Raw genomic sequence first — 19,285 nt, 5'->3', positions numbered from 1 at the left:
CGTACATGTCTGTGTGTGGAGGGGAGGTTTATCCCTCCCCTCCACTCTAGACAGGTGCCATGTTAACAGTGCTAGCTCGGCAGTGAGCCCCAGCCGCTGTGGCCCCAGTCACGGGGGAGGTGGAGGGGAAAAGGCGGAGGTCTATCTACTCTGGGCTTAGGCTGTAAATGGCTTGTGTGATGGAGGTGTTAGCCTGTACTGTAGCTGACAGATGAGCACAGGCTAGGAACAGGAAATCCCTGCTCCTCTCCTCCTGCATGCCTGCCTGCCGTGGAAGTGGGAGCTCAGGGGTCGGGGTGTGTGTGGGTTGGGCTGGGGTGGTGTGTGTGGGTTGGGCTGGGGTGGTGTGTGTGCGTGTGCGTATGTGCGTGTGCGCGTGTGCACGTGCGTGTGTGTGTCAGGCAGCAACAGACAAAGAGGGAAGTCTCCAGTGATGAATCAATCAGTGGCTCACTTTCCTTTCCCCCCTGCTGTCTATGAGGACAGGGCTGGGAAGTAGTAATACAACCATGTGGGTAAGAAGAAGACTGATCGTCTTTAAACTTTCACTGACTTTGAGGCTTAAACTATGAGGGAGGGCTGGGGCTGGTCTCATCACACAGACACAAACACACAAGAATCTGATTCACCCAGGTGGTGCAGAAATTCTTCTCCTCCTCACTAGCCTCTAGTACAATAGTCACCAACTTTCTAAGTCAAGATACTTTCTGAGTCAAGATCACTTTCTGAGTCAAGACCACTTTCTGAGTCAAGATCACTTTCTGAGTCAAGACCACTTTGAGTCAAGATCACTTTCTGAGTCAAGATCACTTTCTGAGTCAAGATCACTTTCTGAGTCAAGACCACTTTCTGAGTCAAGACCACTTTCTGAGTCAAGACCACTTTCTGAGTCAAGTTCACTTTCTGAGTCAAGTTCACTTTCTGAGTCAAGATCACTTTCTGAGTCAAGATCACTTTGAGTCAAAATGCAAGCCGAGATCGACCGCTCAGATAAGCCTATGCAACATTAACCAATTAAAAATGGTTCTGTAGCAATGAGGTTTGTGCGGTAGGCTGTAGGGCCAATACATAATCACTGCATATTGGCTATGCTTAAATTTCCCTGACAATGTCGTGTGTGGCTCAGGTGGTAGGGCATGGTGCTTACATCACCAGGCTTGTGGGTTTGATTCCCATGAGGGACTAGTATGGGGGGGAAATGTATTCACTCATTCATAAGTTGCTCTGGATAAGAGTGTCTAGTAAAATGTACAGTTGAAGTCGGAAGTTTACATACAGCTTAACCAAATACTGTCACAAAATAAGTTGTACTCATCCTTGAAAATGTCGTACTGGAGAGAAGAGGACCAAGGCGCAGCGAGACTGTGAATACTCATACTTTAATAGACTCCAGTAAGGCATCCACAGGAAAACAATAACACGACAATAACAGTCTGACTAGGCACACGGCTAAGCACAGAACAATTCCCCACAACCCCAAAGACAAACACACACACCTATATAGGACTTCCAATCAAAGGCAACTATACACACCTGCCTTCAATTGGAAGTCCCAATCATCCACCCAACATTTAACCAACACAAACATGCCACGTCCTGACCCCAAAACTAAAACACTAGCTCCATCTGCTGGTCAGGACGTGACAGTACCCCCCCCTCAAGGTGCAGACCCCGGAATGCACCTACCAACAAAAAACCCCAACACAAAACCCATAAGCAATAACCCTAAAACAATAAGGGAGGGAAGGGAGGGTGGCTGCCGTCACCGACGGCACTGTGCTACACCCTCCCTCCCCAACCCACCTATCCTGGAGGTGGCTCAGGTGCAGGGCGTGGACCTTGCTCCACCGTCGGCGTAGCCCACTTCGGTGGCGCTGCTAGCTGCGCCGGGCAGATGGGCCACTTGGGCTGACCCTGGCAGACGGACCACTCGTGCTGGGCCGGGGGACAGGAGGGCCCCTCGGGCTGGGCCGGGGGACAGGATGGCCCCTCGGGCTGGGCCGGGGGACAGGAGGGCCCCTCGGGCTGGGCCGGGGGACAGGAGGGCCCCTCGGGCTGGGCCGGGGGACAGGAGGGCCCCTCGGGCTGGGCCGGGGGACAGGAGGGCCCCTCGGGCTGGGCCGGGGGACAGGAGGGCCCCTCGGGCTGGGCCGGGGGACAGGAGGGCCACTCGGGACGGTCGGGGCAGTCTGGCCACTCGGGACGGTCGGGGCAGTCTGGCCACTCGGGACGGTCGGGGCAGTCTGGCCACTCGGGACGGTCGGGGCAGTCTGGCCACTCCGGCAGGTCGGGGCAGTCTGGCCACTCCGGCAGGTCGGGGCAGTCTGGCCACTCCGGCAGGTCGGGGCAGTCTGGCCACTCCGGCAGGTCGGGGCAGTCTGGCCACTCCGGCAGGTCGGGGCAGTCTGGCCACTCCGGCAGGTCGGGGCAGTCTGGCCACTCCGGCAGGTCGGGGCAGTCTGGCCACTCCGGCAGTTCGGCGCAGTCTGGCCACTCCGGCAGGTCGGGGCAGTCTGGCCACTCCGGCAGTTCAGCGCAGTCTGGCCACTCCGGCAGGTCAGCGCAGTCTGGCCACTCCGGCAGTTCAGCGCAGTCTGGCCACTCCGGCAGTTCAGCGCAGTCTGACCTCTCTGGCGACTGTTGACTGGCGGGCAGCTCTGACGACTGTTGACTGGCGGGCAGCTCTGACGACTGTTGACTGGCGGGCAGCTCTGACAACTGTTGACTGGCGGGCAGCTCTGGTGACGACTGTTGACTGGCGGGCAGCTCTGGTGATGACTGTTGACTGGCGGGCAGCTCTGGTGACGACTGTTGACTGGCGGGCAGCTCTGGTGACGACTGTTGACTGGCGGGCAGCTCTGGTGACGACTGTTGACTGGCGGGCAGCTCTGGTGACGACTGTTGACTGGCGGGCAGCTCTTGCCCCGTCAAACAGCCCTTGTGCCCCCCCCTAAAAAATTATTGGGGGTGCCTCTCGGTCTCCCTTACCTCGCCAGCCTTCTTCCGCTGCTTGGTCCTTTGTTGGTGGGGAATTCTGTCACAAAATAAGTTGTACTCATCCTTGAAAATGTCGTACTGGAGAGAAGAGGACCAAGGCGCAGCGAGACTGTGAATACTCATACTTTAATAGACTCCAGTAAGGCATCCACAGGAAAACAATAACACGACAATAACAGTCTGACTAGGCACACGGCTAAGCACAGAACAATTCCCCACAACCCCAAAGACAAACACACACACCTATATAGGACTTCCAATCAAAGGCAACTATACACACCTGCCTTCAATTGGAAGTCCCAATCATCCACCCAACATTTAACCAACACAAACATGCCACGTCCTGACCCCAAAACTAAAACACTAGCTCCATCTGCTGGTCAGGACGTGACAAATACATTTAAACTCAGTTTTTCACAATTCCTGACATTTAATCCTAGTAAAAATTCCCCGTCTTAGGTCAGTTAGGATCACCACTTTATTTTAAGAATGTGAAATGTCAGAATAATAGTAGAGAGAATTATTTATTTCAGCTTTTATTTCTTTCATCACATTCCCAGTGGGTCAGAAGTTTACATACACTCAATTAGTATTTGGCAGCATTGCCTTTAAATTGTTTAACTTGGGTCAAGCATTTTGGGTAGCCTTCCACAAGCTTCCTACAATAAGTTGGGTGAATTTTGGCCCATTCCTCCTGACAGAGCTGGTGTAACTGAGTCAGGTTTGTAGGCCTCCTTGCTCGCACACCCTTTTTCAGTTCTGCCCACACATTTTCTATAGGATTGAGGTCAGGGCTTTGTGATGGCAACTCCAATACCTTGACTTTGTTGTCCTTAAGCCATTTTGCCACAACTTTGGAAGTATGCTTGGGGTCATTGTCCATTTGGAAGACCCATTTGCGACCAAGCTTTAACTTCCTGACTGATGTCTTGAGATGTTGCTTCAATATATCCACGTAATTTTCCTCCTCATGATGCCATCTATTTTATGAAGTGCACCAGTCCCTCCTGCAGCAAAGAACCCCCACAACATGATGCTGCCACCCCCGTGCTTCACGGTTGGGATGGTGTTCTTCGGCTTGCAAGGCTCCCCCTTTTTCCTCCAAACATAACAATGGTCATTATGGGCAAACAGTTATACACTGCTCAAAAAAAATAAAGGGAACACTTAGACAACACAATGTAACTCCAAGTCAATCACACTTCTGTGAAATCAAACTGTCCACTTAGGAAGCAACACTGATTGACAATAAATTTCACATGCTGTTGTGCAAATGGAATAGACAACAGGTAGAAATTATAGGCAATTAGCAAGACACCCCCAATAAAGGAGTGGTTCTGCAGGTGGGGACCACAGACCACTTCTCAGTTCCTATGCTTCCTGGCTGATGTTTTGGTCACTTTTGAATGCTGGCGGTGCTTTCACTCTAGTGGTAGCATGAGACGGAGTCTACAACCCACACAAGTGGCTCAGGTAGTGCAGCTCATCCAGGATGGCACATCAATGCGAGCTATGGCAAGAAGGTTTGCTGTGTCTGTCAGCGTAGTGTCCAGAGCATGGAGGCGCTACCAGGAGACAGGCCAGTACATCAGGAGACGTGGAGGAGGCCGTAGGAGGGCAACAACCCAGCAGCAGGACCGCTACCTCCGCCTTTGTTCAAGGAGGAGCAGGAGAAGCACTGCCAGAGCCCTGCAAAATGACCTCCAGCAGGCCACAAATGTGCATGTGTCTGCTGAAACGGTCAGAAACAGACTCCATGAGGGTGGTATGAGGGCCCGACGTCCACAGGTGGGGGTTGTGCTTACAGCCCAACACCGTGCAGGACGTTTGGCATTTGCCAGGAAACACCAAGATTGGCAAATTCGCCACTTCGCCACTGCTTTCATCTTCACAGATGAAAGCAGGTTCACACTGAGCACGAGACAGACGTGACAGAGTGTGAAGACGCCGTGGAGAACGCGCTGCTGCCTGCAACATCCTCCAGCATGACCGGTTTGGCGGTGGGTCAGTCATGGTGTGGGGTGGCATTTCTTTGGGGGGCCGCACAGCCCTCCATGTGCTCGCCAGAGGCAGCCTGACTGCCATTAGGTACCGAGATGAGATCCTCAGACCCCTTGTGAGACCATATGCTGGTGCGGTTGGCCCTGGGTTCCTCCTAATGCAAGACAATGCTAGACCTCATGTGGCTGGAGTGTGTCAGCAGTTCCTGCAAGAGGAAGACATTGATGCTATGGACTGGCCCGCCCGTTCCCCAGACCTGAATCCAATTGAGCACATCTGGGACATCATGTCTCGCTCCATCCACCAACGCCACATTGCACCACAGACTGTCCAGGAGTTGGCGGATGCTTTAGTCCAGGTCTGGGAGGAGATCCCTCAGGAGACCATCCGCCACCTCATCAGGAGCATGCCCAGGCATTGTAGGGAGGTCATACAGGCACGTGGAGGCCACACACATTACTGAGCCTCATTTTGACTTGTTTTAAGGACATTACATCAAAGTTGGATCAGCCTGTAGTGTGGTTTTACACTTTATTTTTGAGTGTGACTCCAAAGCCAGACCTCCATGGGTTGATAAATTGGATTTCCATTGATTATTTTTGTGATTTTGTTGTCAGCACATTCAACTATGTAAAGAAAAAAGTATTTAATAAGATTATTTCTTTCATTCAGATCTAGGATGTGTTGTTTAAGTGTTCCCTTTATTTTTTTGAGCAGTATATTTTTGTTTCATCAGACCAGAGGACATTTCTTCAAAAAGTACGATCTTTGTCCCCATGTGCAGTTGCAAAACGTAGTCTGGCTTTTTTATGACGGTTTTGGAGCAGTGGCTTCTTCCTAGCTGAGCGGCCTTTCAGGTTATGTCGATATAGGAATCGTTTTACTGTGGATATAGATACTTTGGTACCTGTTTCCTACAGCATCTTCACAAGTTCCTTTGCTGTTGTTCTGGGATTGATTTGCACTTTTCACACCAAAGTACATTAATTTCTAGGAGACAGAACGCATCTCCTTCCTGAGCGGTATAACTGCTGCGTGGTCGCATGGTGTTTATACTTGCGTACTATTGTTTGTACAGATGAACGTGGTACCTTTAGGCATTTGGAAATTGCTCCCAAGGATGAACCAGACTTGTGGAGGTCTACAATTTTCTTTCTGAGGTCTTGGCTGATTTCTTTTGATTTTCCCATGATGTCAAGAAAAGAGGCACTGAGTTTGAAGGTTGGCCTTGAAATACATCCACAGGTACACCTGCAATTGACTCAAATTATGTCAATTAGCCTATCAGAAGCTTCTAAAGCCATGCCATCATTTTCTGGAATTTTCCAAGCTGTTTAAAGGCACAGTCAACTTAGCGTATGTAAACTTCTGACCCACTGAAATTGTGATACAGTGAATTATAAGTGAAATAATCTGTCTGTAAACAATTGTTGGAAAAAGTACTTGTGTCATGCACAAAGTAGATGTCCTAACCGACTTGCCAAAACTATAGTTTGTTAACAATACATTTGTGGAGTGGTTGAAAAACGAGTTTTAATGACTCCAACCTAAGTGTATGCAAACTTCCGACTTCAACTGTAAATTGTTGTTCTTTTCAGACCATTTAGAAATTATATTAGAACAATTAAGTACAGTAGGAGATGATTGTGGACTACAGGAAAAGGAGGACTGAGCATGCCCCCATTCTCATCGACGGGGCTGTAGTGAAGCAGGTTGAGAGCTGTCCACATCAACAACAAACTAGAATGGTCCAAACACACCAAGACAGTCGTGAAGAGGGCACGGCAAAGCCTATTCCCCCTCAGAAACTAAAAAGATTTGGCATGGGTCCTGAGATCCTCAAAAGGTTCTACAGCTGCAACATCGAGAGCATCCTGACTGGTTGCATCACTGCCTGGTATGGCAATTGCTCGGCCTCTGACCGCAAGGCACTACAGAGGGTAGTGTGTATGGCCCAGTACATCACTGGGGCTAAGCTGCCTGCCATCCAGGACCCCTACACCAGGCGGTGTCAGAGGAAGGCCCTAAGAATTGTCAAAGACCCCAGCCACCCCAGTCATAGACTGTTCTCTCTACTACCGCATGGCAAGCGGTACCGGAGTGCCAAGTCTAGGACAAAAAGGCTTCTCAACAGTTTTTACCCCCAAGCGATAAGACTCCTGAACAGGTAATCAAATGGTTACCCAGACTATTTGCATTGTGTGCCCCCCCCCCCCCCCAACCCCTCTTTTTACGCCGCTGCTACTCTCTGTTTATCATATATGCATAGTCACTTTAACTATACATTCATGTACATACTACTTCAATTGGGCCGACCAACCAGTGCTCCCGCACATTAGCTAACCAGGCTATCTGCATTGTGCCCCACCCACCACCTGCCAATCCCTTCTTTTACGTTGTTTCTACTCTCTGTTCATCATATATGCATAGTCACTTTAACCATATCTACATGTACATACTACCTCAATCAGCCTGACTAACCGGTGTCTGTATGTAGCCTCGCTACTTTTATAGCCTCGCTACTGTATATAGCCTGTCTTTTTACTGTTGTTTTAATTCTTTACCTGCCTATTGTTCACCTAATACCTTTTTTGCACTATCATTTAGCCTTTACAGTCTTATCCAAATTGTATGGCTCAGCCAAGGACCGATTGGCACATCTATATCTGTGAAACAGGGAACTCTCGCCGAGCCACGGCCATGGACTGTTCTGTATAATGCCAATCATAATATACATTTTCACAAACACCATAGAATATGTATAATGTCTGACGTGATTTTACTAGTCTCAGTACTGAAGACGTGAAAATACTGTATGTGTATGTCATCAATCTAGGAATGGTTTGGCATGTTTGCAGTGTGTGAATGTGTGTGTGCAAGCACGTGTGTGTACGCCTGTGTTTGTGTCCGTGTCAGGCGTGCGGTGTGGCACACCATCTAAAGTGTAGTGACAGGCGATGGGTGTTAATAACCTGGGACGTGGGAGGAGGAGGAGGTGGGAGGAGAACAGCTCTTAACTCTCCCCTCTACTGCCTGATGACAGGCAGCTCTACCCCAGACAGGATTCTTCTCATTCAGCCTCCACTCCCAACCTGCATTCAGCCCCACCGTTAGAATTCAATTAACTCGGCTGGCCGCTGTTGTGTCGCTATTAGAGGTAATTAGTTAAAACATCAGAGTATAAACAGTTAATTGGCTCCGGTAATTAATTCCCCCACTCAAGTGTATGAGAGCAAGGGAGGGAGAGAGAGAGAGAGAGAGAGAGAGAGAGAGAGAGAGAGAGAGAGAGAGAGAGAGAGAGAGAGAGGTAGTGAGGACGGTGGTGTTGGTGGTGGTGACGAAGAGCAACCTGTGGGGGTTAGCTATCTGTGGCTGAGCGCTAGCTATCAATTACTGTTAAGCATTGTTCAGGATGAGCTCTGTGCACCCGCTCCACTCCCTGGTGGCAAACAGATGGCAAATAACACTCTCAGCAGCAGCCAGCCGACAACAGCAGCCAGCCAACAACAACAGTCGACAACGTCCCCCATGTCCCTGCTAAGAGTGAGAGAGGGAGGAGGGATCCCGGCCTAGTTAACGTGCAGCACTCAAGAGCTAGCTAGCCTCATCAGCTAAAACTTAACCAAAACAGAACCCACCTTAGCAAATGGACTTCAGCTCCTATTGAAGAGTGATGGGAAGGAAGACCTATCCATGTACCCTGTTGGGCCCGTATTAACTAGAGTATTGTTCTAAAGAGGCCGGGGGAAATGCAGTGGATGTGAATAGGTGTGAAAATAATACTAGTGTGATGGTTAAGTGCTTAGTCAGCCCCTGTGCTCAAAGTGCTGATCTCAGCCCCAGCACTGACGCTGCTGTTTCTCCTCCCACCATGATGAGCCCTTTGGGATGGAAATGAGTCCTGACCACAGCAGAGCAGCCCACTCCCTGCTAGAGGCTAGAGACACACCTCACCTCTGTATAGCTGAAGAGGTACAATTGAATAGGGGGGAGTAGGGCGTAGAGAAGTTGGCTTTTGACTCGCTCATCACGGCCCCTATCTGAGCTGGTGAGAAATAGCGAGCTGGTGAGAAATGGTCTGAATGAGGTTTGCCCACCTCATACCCTCTTACCGCACACCGGCTCAGTGCTCACCCCTCATCCCCAGCATCTCCAGAGGGAGGTGACCCAGGCCAGGACCCAGGCCAGGACCCAGACCAGGACCCAGACCTCACATCCTGCCTGCTCAGCAAGCCAAACAGGGCTAGCCAAGGCTTGCAAATACATTCTACTCTACCAGCTCCCTCTCCATCCCTCTTCCATCCACTACTACCCAGGCCTTCTCTCTTCCCTACCAGCAGTAATGGCCTCTTTCCCCTGGGGGGAACTGAAGGAGGTGGAGGAGGTGCTGTGGATGTGCAGTGGTGGCAGCCACTGTCTCTGTGTTCAATTCCCTTCTAAATCTCCCTCCCTCCCTCCCTCCCTCCCTCCCTCCCTCCCTCCCTCCATCAGCAGCCGGGGGCCGTGGGGGGCAGGCTGGCAGATCTAACCCAGCAGTATCACCCTCATTTCCTGGGTCAGCGCCTGGGTAATGGTCTATTAATTTGCTCCATTCTCCCTTGTGAGGCAAAACTCAATCTCCCAGTCCCCAGCACACTGCTATACCGTCGACAAGGTGATTGATTGAATAAACAGCTGTCACTAACGTGAGCGCCCCGCCGCCACCACCAGCCACTCTCCCCTCTTACCCCCCATACACTGCCCCCGTCAACCCCATAGGCCCTCACTAGCACACACACACACACATACACACACACGCACACAAAACACACTTCGTCCCTCCACTGCTTCAAAAGAGGTGTTAAAATCTCAGTAAATCACTTAGCTAATGATTTATTACATCGTTGTGATTTGTTGACTTGAAATCAGCCTACATGATGACATTGTTTTGATCTTTGCACAGCTTGTAACAAGTATTTTCAATCACACATACTGTAAGTGTAAGCGCACACTGTTAGCATTTGAATCGCATTTTGACAGATGTATAAAATCACTTTTCCTGAACACATCCCACTTGACTAAAACAGGCCGCACAACAGACGCTTTCCTCTTTTGCCTCTTCATTCTGCTCACGGAGAGGAGATTGCCTTTGCTTTTTTTAAGGTGACAACGGGGCTGGGTTTGGAACGAGCAGTGTGATCAGTTTTGAGCAGGGCGTGGAACACTGGTATTTAAAAACACAATGCATCACTGTCAGAGCCCGAGCAGACGAGCAGCCCCCTGTGTGCTGGCTAGAGATCTCCTCCTCTCCTCCTCTTCCTCCTCGCCTCCACGCCTCGCTCATCATACCGGCAGGCGCGGGGTGCCAAACTGAAGATGACCCCGTTCCATTTCATCAAATGTCCTCTGAATGAACAGCCAAGCTCCGTCTCCCATCCGTCTCCCAGCCCCTCCCACCCCCTCACTGCAATCAGCCCAGTAACTGTCCAGCCTGCTTAAATCACCAGTTAGAATAAACCAAATCACCATTCACACAGGCACACACACACATACACACACCCCTTACCGGCCCCATTGCCTTAATTGGCCTCGTTTTGACTTTAAAGCCCATATTTTCCATCATGAAGATGACTTCAGGGGAATCACCTTGCGTTGATTTAGGTTTAGTGGGGAACCCAAAATGAAGGGCGACAGGATTGGTGGATTTATCTTATTGTGCATGCGAGGCAGTGTCATTTTGGAGAGGGGGATGAGAGAGGAATGAGAGGGGGATGAGCGGGGGATGAGAGGGGGGTGAGAGAGGGATGAGAGGGGGATGAGCGGGGGATGAGAGGGGGATGAGAGAGGGATGAGAGGGGGATGAGAGGGGGATGAGAGGGGGATGAGCGGGGGATGAGAGGGGGATGAGAGAGGGATGAGAGGGGGATGAGAGAGGGATGAGAGAGGGATGAGAGAGGGATGAGCGGGGGATGAGAGAGGGATGAGAGGGGGATGAGAGGGGGATGAGCGGGGGATGAGAGAGGGATGAGAGGGGGATGAGATGTGGATGAGAGGGGGATGAGCGGGGGGATGAGAGGGGGGATGAGAGAGGGATGAGAGGGGGATGAGAGAGGGATGAGAGGGGGATGAGAGAGGGATGAGAGGGGGATGAGAGGGGGATCAGCGGGGGATGAGAGAGGGATGAGAGGGGGATGAGAGAGGGATGAGATGTGGATGAGAGAGGGATGAGAGAGGGATGAGCGGGGGATGAGAGGGGGATGAGAGAGGGATGAGAGGGGGATGAGAGGGGGATGAGCGGGGGATGAGAGAGGAATGAGAGGGGGATGAGCGGGAGATGAGAGGGGGATGAGAGAGGGATGAGAGGGGGATGAGCGGGGGATGAGAGAGGGATGAGAGGGGGATGAGAGGGGGATGAGCGGCGGTGTTACAGCCTCAGGCAAGGCAAGGAGGAGAGGAAAGAAGGGGGAATGTCTACAGGAAAGAAAAAAGGGCCCTTCCAATCAAATCAAATTCCCCTTATCGCACATTGTTTGAAGATTTTATCAGGCAGGGTAATGCGGTTACACATTGAGTTTCAGCTGAGAGATTTCATTGTTTACTGATGTTGGCGGTTTTAGGGGGCGAGGCAATTGGAGGGATAGGAGGGTGCCGGGCGTAAACACTTGATGCATGTCGGGAAACTCATTTACGGCTCCCTGGCATGAAAAACAAGAGGAAAATGCAACTAGGTGGACAAGGAGAACAGACTTCTTCAAGGGCACCCAGACAGGCTCCATGTGTAGACACTTTGTAATTCCATTTACCAAACTGTTTGTGTGTGCCAGCTCCTCTCGGCTCCCCTCAGCAAACTCATAAAGTCACACCTTGCCGTTCGTTCTCTCGTCTTATTGTGCCTTGGTGTGCATTTTACATGTTATTCATTAGCTGATTGTCGTACGAGCCAATTCAATGCATTCTCATACACATGCTGTACAGGCTCATATATAAGGAATAGGGTGCCATGAGTAGTGCACTATATAAGGTATAGGGTGCCATGAGTAGTGCACTATATAAGGAATAGGGTGCCATGAGTACTACACTATATAAGTAATAGGGTGCCATGAGTAGTGCACTATATAAGGAATAGGGTGCTATTTCGAACCCATAGACCTATAGACCTATGCAGAAAATACAACTCCACTCAAGATAATATAGGCCTAAAGAACCTGCTTCTCAGGTTTCTCTTTAAAAGACGAATGATCATCTCCTTCTGCCAAAGACAAGTTCAGGGGCCTCCATTAATCTGGAAGTAAAAGTGACAGATCCTAGCGCGATACAGTTAAATGAAGTCAGCACATAATTGATGCTAATTGATCCTGTGTAAGTGCTGCTCGGCTGGCAGAATGGAGAGAGGAATGGAGAGAGGGATGGAGAGAGGGATGGAGAGAGGAAATAAATGAATTGAAAAAAAAATGTATTATGTCAGAGATTTTCGTTGTTCTGTGAGGTCTTTGTGAGGTACTTGGTGGTGGGTTATAGAACCGTACACGGTGACCGTGAGAAATTGTTCCTTTGTTCTCAACGTGACGTACTATTGTCTTTGTGATTTCAGTCAGACATTTAGAGAACCTTTGGAAGTCATCTATTTGGTTCTCTCTCTGTTTAAATCTGACCGTACAGATTATAATTAAATGTGCTGTATATATTACCTGCATAATCATTTAGAGCATGTTGACGCGCACACACACACACACACACACACACACACACACACACACACACACACACACACACACACACACACACACACACACACACACACACACACACACACACACACACACTCCCAGGCTGCGTAAAAGCTGAGTTAAAGGACCTAGTAGTAAAGCTGTGGTGCAGTGTGGGTAGGCAGCAGGCAGGTAGGCAGGCGCCTGTGAAGTCAGCAGTGTGTTCCGTTGCGGAGGCAGCTTTACTGGCGGCAGCTGTGCAGGGTCATAGACTCCCAGGTGAGCACACTACACAACACTACACAACGAGAGCCCTCGCCTGCCTGCCAGTCTCCACTTAGAGCACCGCTACAATGTTAACACATTTGGATTTCAAAAGGCGCTCCAGTCCTCCCCGAGAGCCTGTTAGTAAAATGTCTTTGTTCTCTGGCCAGTACATTACACATTAGGGAGCTAGCAGTGCTGAGCTCTTGTTTCAGCAGAAAACAGCAGACTGCATTGGGCTCTGTAGGAGGAGAACTGACCACAGCAGGGCTGCCTGTGTACACACACATGCACGCACGCATGCACACACACACCATGGTTACACACTCATAACAATTACTAAAATCCTCTCCATTAAAGCTATTTTAACCAAAAATGGATGTAGCGCACACTATTGCTAATATTATTGTTTAATACTACAATTTTTTAAAGTATATTCTTCCACAAAAGCCAGTGAGACAGTATCTACTGTAGCTGCAAATGTTTTTATGGACACAGATATGTAAGGCGTATAGGTTCTTTATGCATTTGGAAACAGTTCAATGAAAGAGGCCCATGCTATTTGAGTTCCGTTGTGAAACGCTGTGAAAGGGCAAACGAGTTAGTAGACAGACGACTCACAGGCCTGTGCTACCAGAGTTGTGCCAGTGGCCCTCTGTAAACTGTAGCAGCTAGCTGCTTGCCTTCATTCAGCATAGTCTGCGTCTCTTCTTTAAAGGGTGGGTTGTAAAACAACATGTAAGAAGTGTCGGGGTGAGCTCCAGAGCTGTTATACATCGCCACGTACCAACCCAGCCTCATCCGGCCCACTCAGCTAAATTCACCCCCCTCACATCCACCAATAGCCATAGCCATGCAGCATGATAGGGACTGTGCAGCCATTTGGCAGCTCTGATAAGACCGGCAGGCAGCGGAGCATGACACAACAGGATGCAACACCCCCATTCTCAATCTCCTCCTCTTCTCTCACGCTCTCTCTCTCTCTCTCCATCTCTCTCTCTCTCATTCTCAATCCCTCTCTCCCTCTCTCTCTCTCTCTCTCTCTCTCTCCATCTCTCTCTCTCGCCCTCTATCTCTCTCTCTTTCTCTATCATCTCTCTTTCTCTGTCCATCTCTCTCTCATCTCTCTCTCATCTCTCTCTCTCTCTGTCTCTCTCTCTCTCTCTCTCTCTCTCTCTCTCTCTCTCTCTCTCTCTCTCTCTCTCTCTCTCTCTCTCTCTCTCTCTCCCTCTCTCTCTCCATCAGGCTGCAGTCTTGCTCTCATGCTCTCATTTCACCATCTGTCGTCTAATCGGCTGTCTCAATTTCTCATAACACCTCTTATCATTGATTTTAAGGAAAGGGGTTAAGTGATGGGAATACTTTAGATAATTACAGTTTGCCTGGCCGGCATGTTGTGGTGGAGGAGGGAGTCAGGTGATTGTGCCTGAGTGTGTCCCAAATGGCACCCTATTCCCCATTTCGGGTACTACTTTTAACCATGGCCCATAGGATTCTGTTCAAAAGAAGTGCTCTACATAGGGAATAGGGTGCGATTTGGGATGCAGACACTGTGTGGCATTAGTCGTGTCTTGGAGACGAGTGGAGAGGACTCGGGCTGGTTAAGTGGAGTGGCCTGATAAAGGTAAACGGTGGCAGAGATTAAAAGGAGAGATTGGGAGCCAGGCAGTGAGGCAGGGTGGGATAGGAGGAGAAGATGAGATGATCCATCTTGGCGCATTAGAAGAGATCAGGCCAGCACTCAATCAGAACCGTCAGGTCACAGCGAGCGGAGGCAGCAGCCTCTTCCTTCCTTCCCCTGGTCGTGTGGCATTTTGGTGAGGAATCTCAGTACTAAAAAGTTCTGTCAGGCCTATTTCCTTGTTATTGCCTCCCTCCTCCCTCCTTACCGTCTTCCTCCCTCGTTCCCTCTCTCCCTGCCTGCCTCAGCGTCCCCTTCGCTCCCACAGATTAAACGGAGGAGTCACCCCCCCCCCAGAGCTAAGGGCATCCCGCATTAATCATCTTTAACGCGCTGACAAGTGCCGCGTGCATAACCCCCTCCTTCCCCAGGATTTATCTCTCTGTCGACCAATTCCCATCACTCACTGCCCTGAGGGAAAGAGAGGGACAGAGAGAGAAAGAGGGGGGTTGAGAATGAGAGAGGTTGAGAGAAAGGGATAGAGAGAGAACTAGGAACTGACAAGAGGACGAGGGGTAGAGCGATGGGGATAAAGTGAGAGAGAGAGAGGGAGAGAAAGCAGAGGGGAAAGGGTCAATGAGGCAGCCACAGTACAGCATCAGAGGAGAACAAGAGAGAGACCAATAGACAGAAAGGGGGGGGGGCAGATTCAGTACCCAGATGTGGATGTGTAGAGAGGGAGGGACCACTAGGTCCACCTGCCTCTGCCTCTGTCTCTGTCTATCTGGGATTGCTCCCTCTCTGTTTCACTGTTCCTCGTGGCCCATGATTAATCACCCGCTGTCTGCCTTTAGTCAATCCTCTCTGGGGAGGACGTGGACACTAGGCTGGGGGGCTGCAGCCACACACACAGCCACACATAATGGGCCTGTCTATAGGAAACACATTAGGCCCCCAACACACACGGTGTGCGCTGGGCCCTTATTGATGTTGCCCGTGACAGATCAGGAAAACGTTGAACATGTGACATCATAGGTGAGATTGAAAGATTACCACAGGGGGATAAGAGATGGGCTGTTGTCAGGGGCTGAGATTGGACAGACAAATACATTATTTGGAACTTGCACAAACATTTGGAACTCGCAGCAAATGTCTTTTTGCAAGTTCAAACAGTGTGGCAAAAATAGACAAACATTAACCAAGCAACAGACAATACATCCAACTATCTTCTTCAAATTCTCACTTTAACACCCACCCACAATAACATAGGGAGAGATACAGAGAGAGAGACAGAGAGAGAGAGACAGTGAGAGAGAGAGAGAGACAGAGAGAGAGACAGAGAGAGAGAGAGACAGAGAGAGAGACAGAGAGAGAGAGAGAGACAGAGAGAGTTAGAGAGAGAGAGAGAGACAGAGAGAGAGACAGAGAGAGAGACAGAGAGAGACAGAGAGAGAGAGAGAGACAGAGAGAGAGACAGAGAGAGAGAGAGAGAGACAGAGAGAGAGAGAGACAGAGAGAGAGAGAGAGACAGAGAGAGAGAGAGACAGAGAGAGAGAGAGAGAGAGACAGAGAGAGACAGAGAGAGAGAGACAGACAGAGAGAGAGAGAGCGATCACCCCTGCTCTAAGGCTGATGTTTATCTGTCAGCAGGTTGACAGATAGGCACGTCAGCTTGTTTTTCATTAGACTGACTGCTCTCTGGCTGCTCTCTCTCTCTCTCTTTCTTTCTCTCTCTCTCTCTCTCTCTCTGGCTCCCTGGTGAAATGACAGCACAGCTAGGGCCAAAATTCCATCTGTCCGTTCCAGGCCCGCTCACAGAGAAGGGAGGAGTTTCTCACAACACAGCCCCCGGACAGAGACACTTCAGACAATCACACTACTACCCCTAAGTCAGTGGAGGCTGCTGAGGGGAGGATGGCTCAAATACATGGAAACCATGTGTTTGATGTATTTGATACCTTTCCACCTATTCCGCTCCAGCCACTACCACGAGTCCGTCCTCCCCAATTAAGGTTCCACCAACCTCCTGTGCCCTAAATCCTGGAGCATCTGCCCCATCATGCTCATGGTGACTCTGTGGGATGGAAGAACTAACATAGTTCAGTCATACATCTGTTGTAATTATCACTAAACAAATAAGCTTTAAGCTAATGGGACCTTAAATCTTACCTACATGTTTTCTTACTTGTAAAATGCACTACAAGTCTGGCAATATAATTCATGCAGTTATTTTGAACGCCCCGAAATGTGCAGAACTTATACAATTGACAAATTCAGACTTTTCCTGGCGTGTTAAAATGGTAGTCAGTGCTGTGAGGCTTGGGCCCTGCAGTCTGTCCTGGCCACTGTCACAGTGCCTGCTACCTACATGCCCTCAGGGAGCCCTGTCTCTGTCACTGTCTACCCACACCACACCACACCACACCACACCACGGCTGCAGAGATCAAACAGCTCTCTCCTCTCTGAGCTTAGGTTATGTATCTAAGGTTAGGTGGTGTTTGTGTGTGTGTGTGTGTGTGTGTGTGACAGGTGACAGGTGACACGGAGGTGGTTAAGGGGCCGACAGGTCCTCGCTGCAGTGATCAGGACTCCATTACTAAACCCATTGATTGTGTAGGGATGAATTAAAGGGTCTGACTCGAGAAGCAAGGGGCCACACAACCACACAGACTTCCATTGTCCTCAGACAGACAGGGAGTCTAGACCACCGCATAGCCTGTCTACCTCTTCCCACACAAACAGCACCAGAATAACGGCTGTTCTCCTCTGGAGCACACATACCTCTATTGCTATTTGTAGCATATTTAACTTTCTGTTTTAAAAAATCCAGACATTAAAAGCCTACACTGTCTGACAAAATGACCGTTGATGTTACATTGTAGCATTGTCACTTGCACAATTGTCACAGAACTGAAAGCCTACAGTCAAACAAACAAAAAAGTGAGGTTATTTACAATGAGCTAAACGTACATTTAAAACAGCATATGAAGAAGCCCATCGCCCCCAAAAAACTCTAAATCAACCATGGACAATAAAGTCCAGTGACGTGTTTTCTCGATGCAATCGCCCACAGAATTGAAAGCACTTTATCAGCAACAGAATGGGATTGGATCTTTCTTTGTGTACTGTTGCGGACCGTGATTGCTTTGGCATGACTCAAATGATCTTGTCAGGGCAATAAAGCTGACCACTGCTTAGTGGAGAGAAGTGAGAGGTAACGAAGACATGTGGCAAAGAGGAGAGAGACAGGTACAAAGACTGCAGGAGATGAAAGAGAGACAAATAGAGACAAAGGAAGAGAGGAATGGATAGAAACAGAGGAAGAGAAGAAAGAAATAGAAAAAAGGGAGAGAAAGAATGGAAAGAAATAGATGGAGGACAAGCAGAGCGAGGGAAAATGAAAAGGTAGTGGCAGAAAATGAGAAATACATGTGCAGGGATGCAGCGGGCGGGAGAGTGAAGGAGCTGAGAGAAACACAGACACGCAGAATTGTAATCGATTACCTATTTTTCAAAGTCACTTAAAGTGTCCAGAGTGTGGGGCTGTTAAGTAGTAGTGCTGGGGAATAGGAGTTGAGTATGCGCCGGCACGCTTGACTGGGAGACAGGCGGGGAGGAAGGGGGTTAGGCTGAGAGCCACAGAGTGTGTGTGTGTGTGTGTGTGTGTGTGTGTGTGTGTGTGTGTGTGTGTGTGTGTGTGTGTGTGTGTGTGTGTGTGTGTGTGTGTGTGTGTGTGTGTGTGTGTGTGTTCAACAGTAGAGATGCATGCTAACATTGTCCCTGCTAGCTCCTTACTGATGAGTCTGTACTCTTGCAGGAAATAGTTGTGACAGGCCAATATCTGGGCAGGGATATTGGCCCCTGGAGGGCCCCTGGCTGCAGTATGCTGCTCTGCTCTGTGTTTATGTGTGTGTTGTGTTGGAGGGAGGTGAGACTGATCCATCACCAGCTCAAACAGGGTAGCAGCACATCACATCACTAGACAAATACAACACTGCCCTCTGAAGTCAAGGACACAGATATTCTGGGCTTAAGGATTTATACTGAGCACAGAGCAGAGCGCTATGGCTTAATAATGTTTAAGACTATAGACGTTATAGCCCAGATCTGCTGCCCTGTTCCTAGGTTACCTCCCAGGTAATAGCCCTGTCCAACTGCATTTGTATACAATGGACGAGACGCTTGTTGAGGACAGGGTCCTCAGAGTCAAGCACACAAACAGGCAGGACCAAGAAAACCTGCCTGTTTGTGTGTGTGTGTTTGTGTGTTTGTGTTGAACCTTAGGGATGTTATTTGTCTGACTGTAGCACCTATTTCATTTTGGCACAATTCTGTTACCTCAAACCCCAAAACCGTTTAGCTGTCTTCCTCTCAGTAAAACCCTGATGTCACAGCGTTCAGACTTGGCGTTAAGGGGGCAGATAAGGATAAGAGTGTACAGGGCAGACAGACAGGGAGGGCAGGGGGGACAGGGGGACAGTGTATGTCGCCCGCCACCCATCCACCCTCTTGCCTGCCTGTACCTACACTGTTGTCGCCCTGACACCCCGCCCCAACAGGATATCCTGTGTCAGGGTAGGCCCATTGTTCCTGGTCTAAGAATAGACCTGTCTGATTGGCCGACACGGGATCCAAAACAGCAAAGACAGAATGTGTGTCCCAAATGGCACCCTATTTCCTATATAGTGGACTTCTTCTGACCAGGGTCCTGGGTCC

General features: G+C 49.6%; 1 protein-coding gene across 5 annotated transcripts in view; it reads left to right on the top strand.

Moving 5' to 3' along the window:
* The window catches only part of LOC106599374 (E3 ubiquitin-protein ligase RNF220), a 190,375-nt gene that overhangs the window by 121,419 nt on the left and 49,671 nt on the right, over positions 1 to 19,285 (top strand). The gene's annotated exons all lie outside the window — the stretch shown is intronic.

This window comes from Salmo salar, chromosome ssa03 (genome assembly GCF_905237065.1).
Source record: "Salmo salar chromosome ssa03, Ssal_v3.1, whole genome shotgun sequence".
Taxonomy (NCBI): Eukaryota; Metazoa; Chordata; class Actinopteri; order Salmoniformes; family Salmonidae; genus Salmo; species Salmo salar.
Note: the sequence above shows the minus strand (reverse complement) of the source record. Positions and strands in the feature narration are given on the sequence as shown.